Source organism: Antechinus flavipes, chromosome 2, assembly GCF_016432865.1.
Source record: "Antechinus flavipes isolate AdamAnt ecotype Samford, QLD, Australia chromosome 2, AdamAnt_v2, whole genome shotgun sequence".
Taxonomy (NCBI): domain Eukaryota; kingdom Metazoa; phylum Chordata; class Mammalia; order Dasyuromorphia; family Dasyuridae; genus Antechinus; species Antechinus flavipes.
The window spans coordinates 658244526-658266328 of NC_067399.1; the positions used below are offsets into that span (position 1 = coordinate 658244526).

General features: G+C 35.5%; 1 protein-coding gene and 1 pseudogene across 1 annotated transcript in view; one reads left to right on the forward strand and one right to left on the reverse strand.

Annotated features, from left to right (window-relative positions):
- CTNNA3 (catenin alpha 3) overlaps positions 1-21803 on the forward strand; it is a 1962241-nt gene that overhangs the window by 1010206 nt on the left and 930232 nt on the right. The gene's annotated exons all lie outside the window — the stretch shown is intronic.
- Positions 6724-6859, reverse strand: LOC127552719 (uncharacterized; annotated as a pseudogene).

Consider the following 21803-nt stretch of genomic DNA (forward strand, 5'->3'; position numbering starts at 1 on the left):
AATGTGTCAAAAAGAATTTACCCTGCATTCTTAAGGATTTCTTTTAACTTTTACTACAGTAATTCATACTTTCTTACTGATCATGAGAGGCAAATTTAGTGTCCATAGCTAGGAATCTTACTATCATGAAATTAATGCCATATATGGTTACATGAAAAAATGCTCTGATCACTATCGATTAGAGAAATGCAAATTAAAACAACTCTGAGGTAGCACCTCATACCTCTCAGATTGACTAAGATGAAAGGAAATGATAATGATAAATGTTGGAGGGGACGTGGGAAAACTGGGACACTAATGCGTTATTGGTGGAGTTATAAAATGATCCAACCAGTCTGAAGAGCAATTTGGAACTATGCCCAAAGGGCTGTCAAACTGTGCATAAACTTTGACTCAGCAGTATCATTACTGGAGCTATCTGTACATAAAGGAGGGAAAAGGACCCACCTGTGCAAAAATGTTTGCAGCAGCTCTTTTTGTGGTAGCAAAGAATTGGAAAATGAGTAGATGTCCATCAGTGGGGAATGGTTGAACAAGTTGTGGTTTATGAAGATAATGGAATATTATTGTTCTATAAAAAATGATGAATAAGTTTATTTTAGAAAGGCCAGGAAAGATTTACACAAACTGATGCTGAGGAAAACAAGCAGAACCAGGAATACATTGTATACAATAACAGCAAGAATGTGTGTCAATCAACCATGAAAGATTTGATTCTTGTTAGTAGTTCAGTGATCCAAAAGAATCCCAATAGACTTTGACCAAGAAAATGCCATCTGCATCCAGAAAAAGAACTAAGGAGAACTGAATGTAAATCAACACATGCTATGTTTTTTTTTCTTTTTTCTGTTTTTTATCTTTCCCATGATTTTTCCCATTTGTCCTGATTTTCTCTTCCAACATGATTCATAAAGCAATGTGTGTTAAAAATAAATTTTAAAAAGAGGGATGTTCCTATCACCGTGGAAAAAAAAGAAAGGCATATAGAACAGAAAGACATTTTGTTGCCTTTGTTTTTATTTTTCCTTTGTTCATTTCTTGGGTTTCCTTGGTTATAGGAATCATCAGGGGACAAGGATGAATCTCTCCATAGTCAATTACCCTTTCATGTATGGGCTGGATTAGATGGGCTACTGCCATCTCTTCCAACTCTTAAAACTGATGATGCTGGAGCTTGGGTAAAGACACTCATCTCAGGGTGCCATCAGGAATGTCCTTGAAGTTTTCTATCTTAGTTTTAACTATTTTTTACTCAGCTAACAAAACTTTTGAGATCCCATGACTGCTTCAGATGAGATATGGAAATAAGTCCCGTTGTTTGTGAACTTGGCATACCTAACATAACTCTGAGTGAGTCTCTTTTTTTGTTTTAAGTGTCTTTCTTCTATATGGCAACAGGGGATGTCTGACTTGCCAAAGTTTATTTACTGGCTTTTGGGACATAAAAGAATAGAGATCCAAGATACTTCGGTTCTAGTTATTGTCCTTCCTCGACTTTACTTCCTCATAACTTTTCCAGTCCTTCATTCTCCTCTGCTAAATGATAAAGTCAAACACAGGCCCTCTGTGGAAATTTTGCACCTTTCCTAAGACATTGTCTAAATTCTATGGATTGGTACCTATTTATTGTTTGCTCATGTTTTGGACTCTAATAGACATTCACATGGATATTTGGATAATCTGGAACATTTCACTCAAGTCCAGCAAGTATTTTTTGAAAGATTACCTTTTTTCTTCACCCAATTTTCCTAGAATCCCTATTTTCAAGACTAAGCATCTTCTAAAGATGTTTCCTCTTGCACCCATGTCTTAGTGTCTTCTTCTTCCTTAAATCACCTTGGGTTTTGTATCTCTTGTTCATAAGCCTATTTGTGTACATGATGTTTCCCTCAACTAGATTGAAAGCCCCTTGATGATGGGCATGAATTTATCTTTTGTCTTTGTATTCCCAGTGCTTGACAATGCCCAGCATATAATGGCCATTTATTAGAGAGAGCCACGGTTTTTGATTGATATTCCCATCCCCAGAGACTGTGTTGGGAATCAAGAATTGGCAAATTAAAAAGAATACAACCTTCTATCCCATCATCCTTCAGGGAAAACAATATCAGTCCTTCATTTGCTATACCCAAAATACCACTTTATGCCAAAATTTGCCATCAAGTTTTCATTGTACCACTATCTAACTGTGTGATCTTAAACCTCAAAGAGCTAAAATGCCTTCTTTTTAAAATGAAGGATTTAGAAGAGATTTTCAACTTCCCTTCCAATGGAGATATTCCATGATTTTAAGAAGAGAGAAGATGGACAAAAATAGAAAGGTCTATCCTTCCAGTCAAGCCTGAGTTGAAATAGGCTTCTGGTGCATGCTCACTGGGCAAGTCCTAAAGCCTCTTTACCTCAGTTTCTTCACCTGAAGACAATAAATAAGATAATAACTACCATATCTAAGTAATTAGATTGCTTCTATGCTTAAATGAAATAGTCTATATAAAATGTTGGAAATCCAAAAGCACTAGGTTAAGGTCATCTACTAATTAAAAATTACCATAAGTTCTCGATTAAAGAAAACAACTTTATTAGAACCTAATAGAAAACAGGTTTAATTATTTTTCTCCTGAAAATGGAGAAAAGAGAAAAGGTAGAACTTCCTTAGAAGTTTTACATTTGAAAAAAGTTAAAGTTGAATGGTACAGGGAAAAGACCACTGAATTCTGGGTTTTAGTAGCTGAATTTGAATTCTGATGTTTCCTGCACGACCTCAGACAAATCCTTTCCCCTCTTTGAACCACGAGTTTCTCAATTGTACAGCAGGAAATTTGGATGAGATTATTAGAGCTGTCCTGGATTAACCTGAGAATCTAAACCTATATCTTCTAATTTAATGAAGATCCCAGGTACAATGATGAATCTTACTAAAAATTTCTGAAAAAAATTAACAGTAAAGTAAAACAACAATTTTTGAATTAGACAGATCTATCTTTAGTAATTCTTTTTAATTATTATCTAAATGTTTATAATTATTCAGCAACCAGGGACCCTAGGTAGAACTAATTAATGAAAAGTGCTTTCAACCCCTAAGTGATGGTATGCTTTTAATAAATAAATGCTGGATGATGGATTTAAAAAGGGTAGGTTTTAAATGTTTATAAATTCATTAGAGCTTAAAAGTTGAAAGGGATTTTAGGAGTGACCTAATGCAAAAGCTAACTGTATGTCTGATTGGGATTGGAGCTTCATGGGGGTAGGGTCAGCTTCATTTTTCCATCTCTGATATATGAGACATTAAACAACTATTTCTTTTTCCTTCCTTTCCTTCCTTCTTGCCTTCCTTTACTGCTTCGTCTCTCCCTCTCTCTCTCCCTTCCTTCCCTTCCTTCCTCCTTCCCTTCCTTCTACTTTCCTTCCTTCCTTCCTTCCTTCCTTCCTTCCTTCCTTCCTTCCTTCCTTCCTTCCTTCCTTCCTTCCTTCCTTCCTTCTCTCCTTCTTTCTCTCCTTCCTTCTTTCCTTCCCTCCTCCTACCAATTCCCAGAGATCTGCCAGCATTGTACCTATGATCAAAAAGTCATTAAATGGCAGAGCTGGATTTTAAAATAAGAATGCATTCCTTATATAGTATCAACATATGTGATGAGTAGGTTCATAAACTATCCCACAAAGCCAATTTTGTCCATTATGTATGTGAATATTAGGAGTACCATAGGATCTAGTCACTACATATAATAATGCTTCTATATGAAAGTTATGCTTTGAATTCTATTTAGAGATACCAGAAATATGCTCCTTATTCAGGGATCTTAATGCTGAGAGTGGAGACAACCCCAAATGGCATAAAAGCCCTAAATGCCATTAATCTGGGAACAAATCTGGGTTTGAAAAGGACGTATGGAGTAGGGATATAAATTCAGGTTGAAATAAGTCAGAATGGCAGGCAGGAGTTAGCTGGTGGAAAAAAAATCAAGCCAAACAATGTAGGAAATCAAAATATAGGTATGTGAGCATGTAAGCAGTGATTATGAGGCCTGAGAGAAAGGGAAAGAAAATGGACATAACTTCTAAACCAAGGCTGGAGAAAAGGAAGGAGGCTGATAGGGAGTTTGGGAAGGCTATGCATGTGAGAGATTCTTGAAAACCAGAAAATCTCTGGAATCAGAAAAAAAAAAAAAACAATTCAGAGGTAAATCATAAGACATGACATTCTCTGTCTGATAAAATACAAAGGGGAGCTCATAAGGAAATGCTAGATTTAATGCTTCTTTTGACATAAGACAGATACCAAAGAACAAAGTGAAGTTATTCTGTATCCTTTGCCATACACCACTGACAACATTATCTGGAGGGTATAAATAAGAAAAGAATGTCTCTGTTTTCTAAATTATTTTTTGATCTTTGATCAAATTTTTGAAATCACAAATGAATGAAAAGTACAAGATGAGATATGCTTCTAGTAAGTTGAATAGAAACTGATGAACATGTAAAGATGTGTATGTGTACGTTCATGTCTGTGTATATGTATATACATATATGTATATATAAATATGCATGTGTATATGTATAAAAGTGGCATGGCAAATGGGCCTCAAATTTAGGAATATATAGGTTCAACTCCTATTTTTGACCTATTTTAGCTGTGTGACCCTGGTTAAATCACTTAATCACTTCGTGCTCTAAGAAAGTCTTTAATATTTTAACAGAGAAAATCCCAATCTACATATATACATATTTCTTCCCCTGTGAGATCTCTATATTAATGACATCATAAATATAGACACTATTTCTGATCTCTAACATTTTTTACCTCCATAAAGTCATACTTTGTCTCTCTCTTTTTCTCTCTCAACCATTCTGATTCTCATTGGCCACTAATAGGTCCCGAGTCAAGCACTATTTGATCATTGTTTGAGTCCCAGTTGATTCAGATTGAATGTAAATGACAATTATTTCTGTTTTGGCCAGAAATCCTGAGAGTCCCTTATTTATTTATTTAGATTTTTTTTTGACAAGGTGAAAGAGGAAATTGTTTTTCCTTTATTGCACCTAGCCTTAATACTTAATGAGTGTGAATTCAATTAAATTGAGACCCATTGAAGATCTTAGCTTAAAAAGGCCAAGGTCTCCCATTTTATCCAGAGTCATCTCTAGTCATCTTGATCTATAACTTGCCACTGGCCACAGATGGCTCCAGAGGGGAAAGTGAGGCAGGTGACCTTGCCCCACCCTCCCTCACTTAAATTCATTTGCATGTCATGGCATCACCTCCCTGATGTGATGGTCCTTTTCAAGAAGGAAGGACAAACAACAACAACAACCAAATGCATGCGCACATACATACACATACATGAAAGATTGTCCCATACATACTTTTATTTATCAGTTCTTTCTTTGGATTCAGAGAGCATTTTTCTTCATGTGTCTTTTATTTTTTAATTTGTGTTCATAATCATCAAAATGATTTAATTGCTCTTAATATAATATCACTATTGTGTTCTCCTGGTTCTGCTCACTTTGTTCTTCATCAAATCATAGCCATTCTTGAACACTAGTCATTACATTGTGAAGAGGTAGGGATATGGAACTGAGCAGATGAAATCATGTATCCTTAAAAGTATCATGTATAATGCTTCCATGACATAGCAATAGTATAGTAAGAGTAAGAGATGAACAGCACTAGTACCATACTGGTATCTAGTGACTATTCAGAGAATTAGAGAAAGATTTTGTTATAACTGGTAGATTCTTTTTGGAAAAATTTTTGGAAGGGTGTGAGCAATGACAGGCTGCCACATAATACAACAGAGGAATTAAATAAGAAAAATGATATCATCAGAGGGAAGGTAAAAGAAAAAAAAAGAGATGAACAGTTATATATAGAAATCAAGAAATCCTGTATTTAAATTAAAGAGAGCCCCAGCATTTAAGGATTTTCAAGGCTGTTTTAAATTTACATTAATTCTTGAGAGGAAGGATAATACAGTGCAAAAAACATTAGAATTGAAGTCATAAATAACATGGATTTGAATCCTGCTTCAAATACTTATATCTGGTTAATTATAGACAAGTTGATTTATCTCCTAAGGCTTGGTTTCTTTATCTGTTACAAGAGAATAATGATAATGAGAGTACTTACCTGACTAGGTCATTGTGAGGAATAAATGAAATGTTTTGTGTCAATTATTTTGCACACCTTAACGTAATCTATGAATGAATGGATAAAAGAAGGCTCTGATTAAGCTTCTACTATGTGCCTAATAGTGTGCTAATAGGCGACTTACAAATATTAATGCAAAAACAAAAGGAGTCCTTGAGCTCAAGAGGTACATATCCTAACAGAGGAAACTAAATGAATAGAGGAGTGATGAGCAGCTTGAAGGCATTGATGTTTATTAAAGTAAGCTAGTATTATTTTTTATTATTGATAACTGCATATTGAAATTGAATTACCTCTTTCAACAATCCCCAAGCTATTTTTATCTGTAAAGATACTATGCTATTAGTGAATAACTAAATGTATTCCTTGGCATTTGTTTTAAATATAATTGATTCTGATGATGAGATATTCTACTGGGAAAATTTCGCATTTCCACTGTGATTCCCTACAAAGTTTTATAGTCTTTTCCAAGGGTGACAGTAATTTCAATTAAGGGTAACATCATTTTTGGGGTCACTTCTCAAAGATAGAAATCACATGGTATCAGAGTAATTCAGCTCTGTTTTTTTGGATATTAGGTTTGAATTAGGGCAAAAAGAATAGAAAAGATGACTAAATTTATGGGCTACCCTGGGCAAGTGCCTTTCTACTCTGGAATTCAGTTTTATTTTCTTACTACACTTGATCTTAGCCAAAAGGCCGAGAAGCGATCAGTTTTATTTTCTTTAAGTTGAGCATTAGCATTATGGAATCCAGGAGGTGCCTTCCTACAATAGTATCTGTAATCCTCAATAACAATATAAGTATATCTTAGTATTTCTATTTTCCTTCCTATGTAGGCAGGAATTAGTATGAATTTCAGGAATTAGTATGCATTTACTTATTTATCACATTATGTGCCTTTTTGAAGGGCCAAATTTGAAAACTTCTCCACTGTGGAATATTGCAACCTAATGAGACAAAGACAAATTAAATGATTGCCTAAATTCACTTAGAGATCAGTGTCTGAAAGACACAAAGCAGTACGCCAAGCCAAGCATTCTGTGTGAGCAAAATGGTGTCATGTTTAAGGAACTGAAGGAGCCTTAAAAGTTATCTGTTCTAATCATTATTTATTAAATGAAGCCCCTTTATGAGAAATCAGAGGCCATCTGAATTTCGTTTGAAGATCATCAGTTAAAGGGAACTCATTTCTCCATTCGCAATTCTTCTTTTGAACCCTTCAGACTCTTAGTTTGCTTCCATGTAGATTTTACTCATGTGTCCCAGTCCTCTTTTGGGAATCAAATGGACTCATCCTTATTTTTCTAAAACATAACTGTCCTTCAAATACTTGAAGACTGATATGATGGCATGTCACCTCCACCAGGGTCCTTTTTTTTTTTTAACCAACTCTTTCAGCCAGTATTTGATAGCCCTGATTTTGTTTCTGTCCACTCTCATGGTGGCCTTTTGTTGGATAAATTATAGCTTACCAATGTTTCTTCTAAAGTAAACTAATATGGTTATGCTATTTTAATGGTCAAACTTATCCAAAAATGAGAAATAAGGGGAGAAAAACTCCCTCTTTTCTTTGCAGAAGTGGAGAACTACAGTTATGGAATATTCTTATATTTTGGGACTTGGTTGATATGTTGATCAGTTTTGCAGAGCAGTTTTATTTTATCTTACTTTTTACTTGATTTTATAGGAGATACTAAAGGGGACAAATTTGAAAATTAAGGTGATATAGAAACATGATGGAAATAAAATTGATCATTAAAATAGAATAGGACACTATTCCAGAGCTGCCCTAGCATTTCTATTATTCTGAGCATTTTGCATTAATTAAGAAAATCTAGTATCATGTTGGCTCTTTGGGCTGCCAGGTCATACTGAAGACATATATTGAGCTTATATGTCATTCACAAACCCCAGCTCCTTTTCATATAAATTATGAAATTATTTTCCTCATATAATGCTTTTGTGGTGATTGTTTTAAATTCATTACTCTGCTAGATAGAACTAGAGACTGTCTGTTATCATGTAGATATCACCAGATAAAAATTGATGATTTTTCATTTACTAAAGATGTACTCTTTGCTTTGTTATTAATCATTGTTGGACAATTCACTTTAGTATTATGGGTCTCAGATTCTTTATTTTTAAAACATTAAAATGGTTGATATTGCTGCCCTTTGAGATCCTTTTGAGATTCAATCTGTCTTAGTTCAGAGCCAAGTTTGCATGTTAGAGCTTTTGTATTATGTATGTCACATTCCCAAATTTCTGGAAGTGTTGATTTTTAAAAATAATGAATTAATGTCACATAGAGACCAGCAGAACCTGTTTTATGTGAAGTTTATGATCTGCAGAACGCTTCTAATTTTGAATACTTCTCAAAGAATTGACTAAAATGTTCTCTATATCTCAGCTGTCACAGACATACAATTGTATGCCAGTGATGTTGGTGCTATAGAGCCTGCAAAAGACCAATGGTGGAAGCTTATTTTCAAATCATGAGTGGGTTAGTGAGATTTTGTTATCAACATTTCCAGCCCTCCTTCCAGCAATAATAGCAATAGCAAATGCACCACAGGGAAGAAGTTGTATGTTTCTATAAGCACAGAAAAAGAGACAGAGAGACACAGACTGACAGACAGAGGGAGATAAGGACAAGTAGGGAGGAAAAGAGACAGAGGAAGATAGAAATAAAAGGAAAGAGACAAAAGGTGTGAGACAAAAGGGACGGATGAAGAGGTAGGAGAGGGAAAGAGCAAGGAAGGGGGAGGGAAAAAAGAAGAGAGAGAGAGAGAGAGAGAGAGAGAGAGAGAGAGAGAGAGAGAGAGAGAGAGAGAGAGAGAGAGAGAGAGAAAGAGAATGAGAGAATACAGGAGAGAAAAGAAGGGGTGGGAAAAAAGAAGGATCAGGTATGTGCAAGGAAGAAATGACAAAGACAGAACAGAAACAGAAAAATATAAAGGAAAGAAGAAGGGAGGGAGGGAAAGTAATAAGAATAAAGGGAAGGAAGGAATAAAAAAGAAAATGAATGAAAGAAGGGAGGGAGAGAAAAGGAGGAAGGAAGAGAAAACAGACATTTCAATGTCAATACAGCATGAAATATATATAATAATGGAAATTATAAGAATAAGAGAAACCTTTGCTTTTTTTCTTTTTCTAATAGTAATTTAGACATTAAGACATTCAACTAAAATTATGAAAAAAGAAAATCCAATAAGGGTGTCTATTATTGCATGTTTATCCATGTACTTGTGTCTACTTTCTATATTTTTGTCACTCATTCAGGATTTCTTTTGGTAACAATGCAATTGGCGTATTTTGAGATAATATTGTCTCCCAAACCTAACTACATAAAAAAGCACATTTATTAAGCATTTACTATGTGTGGGGCATTATATTAATTGCTGATGATACAGAAACAAGATGATTCTTGCTTAGATTCCAAAAGAGGAAGGAAGCTGAAAATGACCAAAAAGAGGCAGGGGAAGAATACTTTGATTCTGTTAAATATTAATTTAAGAGATCATCAGTTTAAACTTTTAAGAGTAGTTAAGGCCAAAAATCCAATCTTAAGACCAATATTTTATTAGTGAATTTTTTAAATTATGTACACTTGGCCTAGGTTACTGACCACAACCCATTGCTGGACCTTAGGTAAAAGCGTTCTAAAGGGAATTCCTTACTATCTGCTTGGTTTAGGGAACTCTCAGACAACAAAACTTCCATCCCTAATGCAGATGAATATCCTTGGTGTGTCTTATAGTCTTAGCAAATTGCCTAAGCCATTGAGAAGCAGAAGGACTGGTCCAGGGTGACATTTCTCAGTAGAAAGCCAGAATGTCTCAGCAAAGAAACTCCAATGCCATTTTTCTGTATATCAATGCCAACTTTCTCTCTCCACTATGCCTTGTGTCCTCCCATAGAAACATGCCATTTCTTTAAAAATAGAGAAAAAATTCTTATTTAAAAGTATCATTTAATTACTGATGATGTTCATGCATCCCTTAGCAACAGCAATTAATGCAATTCTGAAGCTGTGGGATAAACAGTGAAGCTGGACTCTCCAGGAAATTAATTAGAGGGTAGTTGTATTGCATCTGTCAATGAACAACATGTTCGATGTAAAACATACCTAAGTAAACAGTCACAAGGGAACTTTTCATACCAAAATTAACAGATTTATCTGATTATGAAAATCTTGCCATTATTCAAGAATAAGGAATAATATTGAAAAATAGAAGTGGTCACATAATTTTTGGGGAAAATAATCTTTGGAATCATGAAAAAGGACTGTAACAATTTTATGAGCTCAGAGATCAGCAATGTACCCAGCAGTATTGCTTTGAGAATTTTAAGGCTCTTAATCTTGCAATGCTTCTACTTCATATTATCATTCTTTTCCAGTTTCTAACCACCATTTTCCATTTGCTAGATTTTCTAGCTGGGATGTGCCATGAGATACAGCTTAAACTCTGATTCAGGGAGATGAGAAGATAAGCTATCTGTATGACAGAACTAGCAGCAAAAATAATAGTCAAGTGTCTTTCTCTAAGAAATGGAATGTCACCATTAATTCTTGGTTTCAGGAATCATAATAATTCTTGAATATAGATATCCCACTAAGCCAGGAAGCTCCAGCTACTTAGAGTTGGTCCTTATTATTTATTTAATATAATCAGTCTATAAATAATTATTAAGGACCTACTATGTGCCAGTCCCTATGCTAAGCATCGGGGATAACTTGTTGTTATATAAAATTAGAAAATACAAAAGGATTATAGATTTACAGCTGGATGTGGACCTCTGAATTAATTGCATCAAACAAAATGGGGAAAAATGAGTCCCAGGGGAGTGGGATAGTGACAAGGTTACAAAAGAAAGCAAGGAGCAGAAAATAAGAGAAGTTCAGAAGGAGATGGAAAGGAAATATTATATGCCTAACATGCATGTAATAGATATTCATGGCTCCATATGTATTTTCTTCTTTGTATATGGAAATTTTCAGTTTGCTGATTTTTAAAAATCAAATTCATTGTAGTTTTATTTAAGAAACAGGCAGATTTGATATTTCAAGCCAGAATTGTGAGATTTGATGCCTTTGAATCTAGAATCTTTTGAACACAGGTATTCCGACTGAGAATGAGTGTTCATTATACTATTCCATGGTGCCTCCAGGGAAAACAAAGGACAATGTACTGGTGACCTCTTTTCCCCCACTCTGGCTTCTGGGAATGCTTTACCATCAAATTGTTCTGGCAAAAGATTCCAGGGCCAATGCAGACATTCATCGCAGAGACTGCTTTCAGTGTATATGTAGATTTCTGAGCCTCTAGCTACTCAGCAATTGAAATGCTTTCATTTAGGAGGCTGTAGATCATTACTGTGATTGGGAGCTCAGTTTCGACCATTCTGCCGGGAAGGAAATGATGATCGGGGCGATGACTTCCGATACTCTGATGCATATGATCGGCAGATAGCTGTCATGTTGTCCTGTCCAGTGTTCCTGTTTCAACCTGAATCCCATTTCTCCAATTCAAAGAGAAGCCATTCTAGAGTTACCTGCTGCCTGAAAATATCTCAGTAACCCTGGCCCTACAGAATGCAAGTTCTGGGCAGCCTTCCAAGAGCTCTTTGGAGATGTTTATGGCACATGTGCCAATGGCATCATCATCACATAAATATGAACCACTAACTGGGAAACCATCCTAAAAATGTCATTTCCTCCTGCAGGTTTTCTACAGTGACCAGGGCAGCTGGTAAATCTTTTTGGTGGAAAATTTAAACTGAGCTCAAATTTTACTTTTGATTCTGAATGCCTCCCCAGATAATTTCCTTTTTTTTGATGGTTGGAGCATAGAGAGGAAGACATTCTCTCTCTCTCTCTCTCTCTCTCTCTCTCTCTCTCTCTGCCTCCCTCTCTCTCTCTCCCTCTCTCTTCTCTCTCTCTCTCTCTCTGTCTCTCTTCCTCTTCTCTCTCTCTCTCACACACATATTCACATACACACTCTCCCTCTTTCCTTCTTTCTCCATCTTTACTGAAGCAGTGAATTAGATCCTCTTCTTGCCTCTATTATTGGACTTGTTATTCTGATAATGGATAATTATGTAATGGTTTCTATATTCCATGTCCTATGTCCCCAGTATTCAGAGAAGACTAAGATTTAGGGCAATAAAGTATCTTCCAGGTCATATCATTCACTTGATTGATGAGAAAACTGAGGTCCAAAGATAGAAAATGGCAACCAGAATCATTCCACTGGTAAATAGGAAAGATATGACTTAAATTCAAGTTGTCTAACTCTAAATCCTGTGCCCATTCCACCAAGCCACCTTGGTCAGAGCTGATTCTGGCTATAAGAATGCTAAAAATTTCCAAAGAGTAGTTACTTACAATGCTCAGGACTCAGGTCAGATACTATTTCAGCTGAAACTTACTGAGAGACAACAGGGAACATCATGCAATGCTCACAGTGGGGCTTTCAGCCATGATTTGTCTGTCAAACCATTACCTATAAAGCTTTTTGGTTTTTCTTCACTTTAATAAAATACTCCCTTTGGTCTACTGCATGCAGTGTGTTTTCAAGAACAAGGAAAGAAAGGATCATATATTTGGAGCCAAAAGGGACCTTGGGGGCCACTGAATCCAACTTTCTTATTTTATTGTTGAAGAAACTGAGGCCCAAAGAGATTCAATGATGTTCCTTAAGTCATACAGAGAGTAAGTGTCAAAGTTGTGATTCTAACCATATCATATGTAATCAAATTAAAAAAAAATTTCGAGCTACAAGAGATCTTAAAGGCCATATAGTCCAGCCCTCTTAGTTTATGGACAAAGAAACTAAGGCCTCAAAAGTTAAGTGGCTTATCTGGAATCCCACAGTTAGTAAGGAAGACTCTAGATGTCAATTCATAATCACTGACTCCCATTTCAAAGTTCTTTTTATGGTGTTACACAAAGCTTCATGTATCATCTCTAAGATTACTAAGCCTCCTGCAGTTCAAAGAGCATCTCCATCTTCACTTATATCAAAAGTGGGAAAGCTAAATGAAAATGGAAAATTCCAGCCCCCTTCCCAAAATATCATGAGAACTTATTCTGATTGACTAGAAAGATTTTCCCAAAATTCCAAGTCGGGGTTAGAGTTATTAAGGCATCTGGTATGATGGTTAATGATATTAACATCTACATAGATAGTATCATAAAGATTCAACTTGCAAAAGATACAGAATGCAAGTTCTTAGACAGCAATAACTGTCACCTTCTAGTATGTAGAATGACTTAATAGATGATTATTAACTAAATTATTGATTAAATTTATCCTTTTGAATTCAAAATATGGAAGAGACAAAACATCTATTGAATAGTAATTGATGTTTTGTCTCTTCCATATTTTGAATTCACAACAGGGGAGCCTGGTAGTCTACAGAAAAGCAAGAGGGAGAAGGCACATGGGAGCACATATGGATACCATGAATAAGGGACAAAGAGATCTGGACAGTTAGAGATCACATGCTTGCACAGCACAGGCAGGGAAGGAAGGGGATCTGTGCACATGGAAATAAAAAAGATTTTCAGGGCTCTGTTGTTGAGACTTTCAGTCTCTGCAGTTTCTGAGTCGGCATCATTAACAGAATTTAGCACCTAGACCAGGCCTGAGATTTGAGGCAGGTCATTGAGTCATGACTTCTGGTACACCTCATTCTAAGTTATTTCTCCCTATAAATAAGCTTCTGGGTCTTGGAAAGTCATAGCTGCTGTAGATCTAACTCAAGTGAAAAAAACAAACAAATCTGAGTTGGACCTTGGGAATAGTCACTCAATTGGTCAAAAATTTACCAATAGTTTTTTTTTTTTTTTCCAAGATCCCTCTCAAACAATACATTCACATCGAAGTCTGCTGATTACTCTATTTAACACACAACCAAATGGCCAATTTTCAAACTGCTTTTACTCATTCCTCTGTTTGGAAATTACTTTCCCATAGTACTTTTATACCTCTAAGGCACTTACTCTGCAATGTGGATTATAGTGGTCTAGGACTGAGTCTTATCCTCTTTCTAGGCTGTGAGCTCTTTGTGGGAAGAAGTAGGTAGGCAACATAATATTTAGAGTTTAGAAGACATGAGTTTAAATATTGTCTCTTACACAAAAATCTGTGACTCGGGGAGACTCTCAGCTTCTCTGTACATTCATTTGTAAAATGAGGGAGTTGGATTCACTGCCCTTTAAGGTCCATTTTAGCTCTAAGCCTATGAACCAATCATTTCTGGTATATGTCTGATATAAACCCTGTTTGTTTCCCAGCGTGATGATTTATACATAATAAGATCTTAATAAATGTGAGCTACATTGTGTTTTTTCTTAAATTATAGCCTTTTATTTTTAAAATATATGCAAAGACAGTTTTCAACATTCATCCTTGCAAAAAACCTTGTGTCCCAAGTTTCTTTCTCCTTCCCTTTCCTCAATCCTTCCCCTAGACAGAAAGTAATTCAAAATGTGGTAAATATGTGCAGTTCTATATATATTTCCACAATGATTATGTTGCACCAAAAAAATCAGATCAAAAAGGAAAAAAATGAGAAAGAAAATTAAAAGCAAGCAAACAACAACAAAGAAAGTACTATGTTGTGATCCACACTCAATCCCCATAGCCCTTTCTTTGCTCGCAGATGACTCTCTCCATCACAAATCTATTGGAATTAGCCTAAATCACCTCATTGTTGAAAAGAGCCACGTCAATCAAAATTAATTGTGGCATAATTTTCTTGTTTCTGTGTAAAATGTTTTCTTAGTTCTACTCACTTCACTTAGCATTCGTTCATGTAAGTCTTCCCAGGCCTTTCCAAAATTATTTCGCTGATTGATTTTTATAAAACAATATATATTGTGCTTTTTGCAGACAAAATGTGATTGATTTGGTTTTAAATTCTGATTACAATTTGTTATTTGTATGCTCTTGAAAAAGATCAGTAGATACATAAAGCATTAATGAAGTACTTATTATATGCCAGGGACTGTGGTAAACCCTGGGAATACTAAAACAAGGAAAAAGAGAGACAACTTCTGTTGCCTCACTTGTAAAATGACATGGTGTACTTATTGAGATCTCACATCCCTTCCTGTTCAGAATCTATGATTCCACCATCCCAAGGTCTCTGATGAGATAGATGATATATTAAGTCCCTTCCAAATCTAAATCCATAATCCCAATATAACTTGTCATTCATCAATATCTTCTATGATTTCTCAGTAATCTAGTTGAATTCACAACCATTTTTTTTTTTTGCTATTGTTAGCATGTGGTTTTAGATCTTTTTAATGTCAATTTTTTTTGTTAGTGAGTTGTTTTTTTTTTTTTAATAGTTGGTCTCCTGGATGCTCATTAAGCACCTGTTATTAATAGCAATAGCTCATGTTTGTATAGTCTTTTGTGGTTTAGATAGCATTTTCCTCATGATAATTCTATGAGATAGAATTTTGCAGATGAGTAAATGAAGACTATGAGAGCTAACTAATCATGATCATAAAGCAGGTACATGGAAGAGCTGGGACTCTAGGACACCTCTTTATTATTCTAAGTTTAGTATCTCAAATACTTCTGGAGTGATTCAGTTCTCTAAATCTCTTCCCAAACTGAGTGACTTTGTTAAATGTTTTTTTTTTTTTATTTGCATTCTTTGAGAGGTATAAAAATGTTTTAAAATAAGAAATTCAAAGAAACTTTTTGGAGATCTCTGAAGCAGCAACAGACATCTATAATATTCAACAAAGGGAGTGTGGAGGAGTGGAGAACAAAGTGCCAATAAGGCCTCTATGAATGTGGGTTGGTGACAATGTTTTAAACCACTCAATACCATTGTACCTTGGCAAAGGGTCCCGCCTCTTGCCCATCCCACCCTCTATCTTGCAACAGATTTCATTTGCCATAAATACCATCAAGAAGGGTAGATACTATCCTGATACATATGCATGGGTCCTATGGGATAGAGAACAGTATCTCCCCTGACTCATCATACCTGTGGCCCATTGTTTTCTGGGTCTGAAAATGCAGGGATTCCAATGCTGCTGTGCCTCTTAGAAGATACAAATTCAAGGGACCCCCAGGTTCTCGGAATCTGAATCCATGTAGGCAGGTGATAGTTCCTTGCCCTTTGTCTCAAAAACCCAAGAAAGTTGACTTTACAAGGAATAATAAAAATTGAAGAGGACTAAAGTATGTGGCCATGGGTGGAGAAAAGAAACAAAGTCATTAAGGATTGATTAAGCATTTATTATTCTCAAGGCACTATTTACTGGAAATACAAAAACAAACTCAAGGAGAAATAATTCCTCTTCTCAAGGAACATATATTATATTGGGGAAGAAGAAAACAGGAGGGAGTTGAAGGGTAGATAAGGTACCCATCAGGAGACATGGTAAGAAAGTTTAGAGAAAGTCAAGAGTGGACCCTGAAGAGGAATGAAAACATAGTTGATCTGGATACTTCCCTTGACATGGAGGCTCAGGGAATAGCCTGCCATTCAATCCATAAACATTTATTGTGCCAAGTATTATTACCAGGCACTGTGCTAAGCATTGGAGATTCAAAAAGAAACCAAAGACACTTTCTGGCCTCAAGGATCTTATAATCTAATTAGAAAGGTTCTATAGGGAGTGGGTACATTTTTAGAAGTCTAAAAGTGAAATGAACTTCTGGGATGAGAAGTCCAAAGTGGAGGAGCTTCTATGGCATAGCAGGGAAAGTTGGGATAATCAGGAGTTCAGCCCAGGGAGAGATGACTAGAATTTATGTGTTCTGAGGGAAGCAAATGTCCTGTCTATCTAGAGATCTGCTGAAATTCCAAAAGATTCTTTTGGTATCTTCTAAATTAAGACCCTGAACCAAATTCCCATTTATTCTACTTAGTTATATAGTTGATTTTTGTTTCTTTTTTCCATGTTCTTACCTGTTTCCCTTCCTTGTCATTATTTTTGCACCACTTTATTTCATAATCTTATTACTTCTCTCTGAAATATTGCAATGGGACTCCTAGTTGTACCTGATTCTAGTTTCTCCCCAAATTCTACACATTGTTGCCAGATTCATTTTCTTGATCTATTACTCCTACCTGGCTTCCTTCAAAAACTTCTACTTCTCCCTCACTGCCCACCAAATCATATCCAAGCTTCTTAGACTACAATTTAAAGCCTTTTCCAATTTGGTTATGAAATGCCTTTCCATATTTCTGCCCGGTGGCCTTTCTCCTGTAGTGGTTTACATTCCCGACAATCTAGGTACAACGATTTTTTTCTTTCCCATTTTTGAAGTCAATTAGTCTTCAACAAGTGTGGATCAAGTCTTTGCTATGTGTCAGCCATTGTATAAAATGTTTTGGATGCAAAGACAAAAATAAGGGCCTCATCCTTAAGGAATTTCCATTCCAATTGGTGAGACAACATACAAATGACCAAGAATAACAACTAACATTGATGTAGTTTTTATGATAAATCACTCTGCTTAGTGCTTTATTATTATAAAATTTAATGCTCTCAACAACCCTGAGGGGTAGGTGAAATTATTATCCTGAATTTATAGAGGAGGAAACTGAGGCTGTCAGTGATTAAATGACTTTCCCAGAATAACACAATAAGTGTCTGAACTGGAATTTGAATGCAGTTCTTCCTGATTTCAAGCCCAGCACATGATCTACTATGTAAATCGTTCTATTTTGTTTCCCCTGAAATAGGTCTGCTCATTATTTCTTTAGCACAATAATATTCCATCACAATGATATACCATATATTATTTAGCTATTCCCCATTTGATGGGCATCCCTTCAGTTTCTAATTCTTTGCTACCACAAAAAAGATCTGCTTTAGTATTTTTGTAAAATTCTTTTCTCTTTTTAAAAATCTCTGGGATACAAACCAGTAGTGCTGTTACTGGATCAAAGAATATCCACAGTTTTGTAGCCTTTTGTATATACTTCCAAATTACTCTTCAGAATATTTGGATCAATTCAAAAGCATACACATTTAATCTAGAAAATAATGCAAGGAGGTATAGAAGTCAGTATTAATAAATAGCTAACACCAATTCAATTCAAAGATAGTGTGATATAATAGAGAGAATTCTTGATCTGGAGTTAGGCACAACTGAGTTCAAATCTTGCCACTGACATTGTGTGACAGTGTGCAAGTCATTTATTTGAGCCTCAGTTTCCCCATGATATAAAGTAAAGGAGATGTAAAGTAAAGGAGTTGGCTTGAAAACTTCCAACATTCTTTCCAGCTTTAAATCAAAGAGTCTATAATTGAAACACCAAATAAATATTAGTTCTGTATATATGTACAGATAAGGATACTTTCTCTAGGTTCTGTTACCTATATATAAACATGTAGCTTGAAGCAGTATTTGAATTAGATCTACTTACTCCAAATCCAGAGCACACCCACTATGTTCTGTTTCTAGACAATAAGCTCTTTGAGGATAGGGACCATGACTTTGCAGTCTCGGTGTCTGTTTTCCATGATTTCAATCAAAATGTTTCCTTCATAGTTGGTACTCATCAATATGCTTTGTAGAATGAATTATTGGAAGAAGAAAGGAATGAATGAGATGCAGCCTGCAGCTAAATCAAGAAGACTTGAAATCATGCTTTCCCCCCCTGGTCTGTGAAAACCTCACAGTGACAATTCTATAAATACACAAAAGGAAGCAATTCAGTGACAAAGGAGGCCTCTCTTTGTATTCTTGATAAGAGGCGGCATCCATGAAAATGAAATGTGTTTGTCACCAAGAGAGCTGTGAAGGATGCCAAGAAAAGGTTATGTAAAATGGAAAATGAAACAGCCCACGGCCTTCTCTTCAAGGGACAGAACTTCTTCAAGCTGATCTTTTAAAAAAAAAAAAAAAAGAATTACTACTAATACTCACATTTAAATGTAGACAACATAAAAATCTGCATTGGTTGAATTTCACAGTATTTCACTAAGAGGTCAGGAGTCACCTGCTAGGCTCTCTCCAAAAATAGCTTGGCCCTTGTACTCTATTCACTCTGGAGCTTCATATTTCCTAGTGTTACTGGGAGCTACATCAATCATACCTTTCTGCCAATAACAACAATGGTAACAATGCTGTATAACATTAAGATGGAATGTTAAGGTTTTTACTTTACATATGCAAACTTGTTTGATCTTCATGACAATTGTTTGAGGTAGGGACTATCATTTAAAAGCATTTGGAGATGAGGAATCTGAGTCGGAGAGAGTATAAATGAATTATCCAGAGTGAGAGAGACAGTAAATGTTGTTATTCAGTCATTTTTAGTAATGCTGACTCTTTGTGACCCATTTGGGATTTTACGGGCAAAAATCCTAAAGTAGTTTTTCATTTCCTTCTCTAACTCATTTTACAGATGAGGAAACTGAGGCAAACAGGATGAAGTGTTTTATCCAGGGTTATACAGCTAGTAAATTTGTCTAAGGTATGATTTCAGCTCAAGAAGATGACTCCAAGTCTGCACTGTCCAGATCAAGTCTTCCAGATCTTAAAGACAGATCTGAAATCCAACTCCATCCACTGCATCATTTGGCTACCCTGAATTAGCCTCATTCGGAGGCTTCATTACTGGTGGCAGTGAAACTATGGTTGTATGATGACTAGTGACTTAATTTGTTTTCCAGTTACTGATAATTGAAATATAGACGTAGGCAGGGATTAAAGAGGAGTAAAACTTTTTTTTAATACTCATTTCGTTTTCAGTAATTCAAAATAAAGTGAGTATATGCCTATCTATTCATTCTAATTCCATATTTTCTTTTTTTCTAAAATTTATCATTTTTTGGTTAAATGTAAGAGGAAACAGGCTAATCAATAATGTTTTCTAAAAGTATAATGAAATTCTTTGGAAGATGATATGTTCCCTCTCATTAGAAGTCCCTAAGTGACTGCTGGATGATCACCCATGTTTGTTGGAGTAGATTCTTTTGTTGAATTGGGTCATATTACATGAACTCTGAAGTTCTTTGAAACTCCAAGATTCTGTGATTCCATTATTCTGTTTGAATTTTTCATCCCAGCTGACATATTCATTCTTTTTCTGCTCCTTTCTAATGGGATCCATCATTAATCGATATACTAAGGCCACAGAATAACAAAAGTGATAAAGATGGTCCTAAGTTTATCATTATTTCATGTTTTGGGTTTTTTATGATGAGAACGTTATTATTTGGCAATGCTAGCCTCTAACCAACCTTGATTTCCTGAAGACAAATAATCCTTCTTTCTGAATCTCTGAGTGTGTTGGTGTAGATCAGCTTTGCTTAAGAATATTCTTTCCAAAATGGAGATTTAAAAACTCATTTGTATATTTTGACAAAGACTGTAATGTCTATATTGCAAGTATAATTGAGGGCCTTATTCCCCATTGGCCATGATCATTTCAATTAGGGATACATTCAAACTAGTTGGGACTTATTTGCACAGGATTCTTTTTACTATGTACACCAAGAATGCTTTGCATATCACATGAACTCCCTCTCATGGGCTTTCAGAGGGATTCTGAATATTGAAGGATAATGTATTCATTGTTCTAATGATAAGTGGCTACATGGTTAATAAATTATTCATGTTTTGTCCAAATTTTGCAAACTCTGAATAGAGTACAGCTTGTCATCCAAAGTGAATCCTTGGAGTAAAAAAGTCTTGGTTCTAAGCCTAAGTCCCATAATTGCTTAACATCACTGAGTCTCAATTTCCTTATCTCTAAAAAGAGGATTACATATTCTTAATACAAAGATCATAGGGTTGTTGTGAGGATCCCATGAAGTATTAATATATTATATAAATATTAGCTATTCCTGTCTAATTATAAATATCCCTAAAAAAAGTAAACTATTCCAAGAGTATAATTGAAAAAAAAAAATGGTCATCTTAAAGTTAATGTTGATTAGATCCATGTAACTCAATAATGGGCTCTGCATTTTTAAAGTTCTTCCTCACTCAGCCAGGCCTTCTACATCTTAGAAAGTTAGTTACCTTAGAACACTGATACCTTGGAGAAGAGTTGTCAGTTTATGATTGTGGGAGGAGAGGAGGAGTGGAGAGTGGATCACTGGATTTTATGATCATGGATCTAGAGATGGAAGGAAACTTGGAGGCCACATTCAAATCTCTTATTTTATAGATGACAAAATCAGTGCTCAGAAAGTTTGAATTAACTTCCATGTCATACAAGAATAGCACGTGTCAGGGGCCCAACTTTCAAACACTGGATTTAATGTATGTTCTTTCTACTGCAGATGAGTTCATCTATGCTGTATCATGACAGCTGGGTATACAGTGGATAGAACTCTGAGCCTGGAATCAGGAAGACTCATTTTCATGAGTTCAAATCCATCCTCAGACATTTACTAGCTATGTGACTCTAGGCAAGTCATGCAACCCCATTTGCCAAGAAAACCCTAAGCAAGATCACAGTTGGGCATTACTGCAACAACCAAACTATAATATATATATATATATATATATATATATCATATTTCATTGATTTAGGAAAATTTTTGTTGTTCTCCTGTTATATGCAAGGTCTTCTGATTGGCTAGGTTGGGGTATCCAAAAAAGGTAGTGCCTATTCATGTACAATACACAGTTTGGAAGGGCAGATCAGC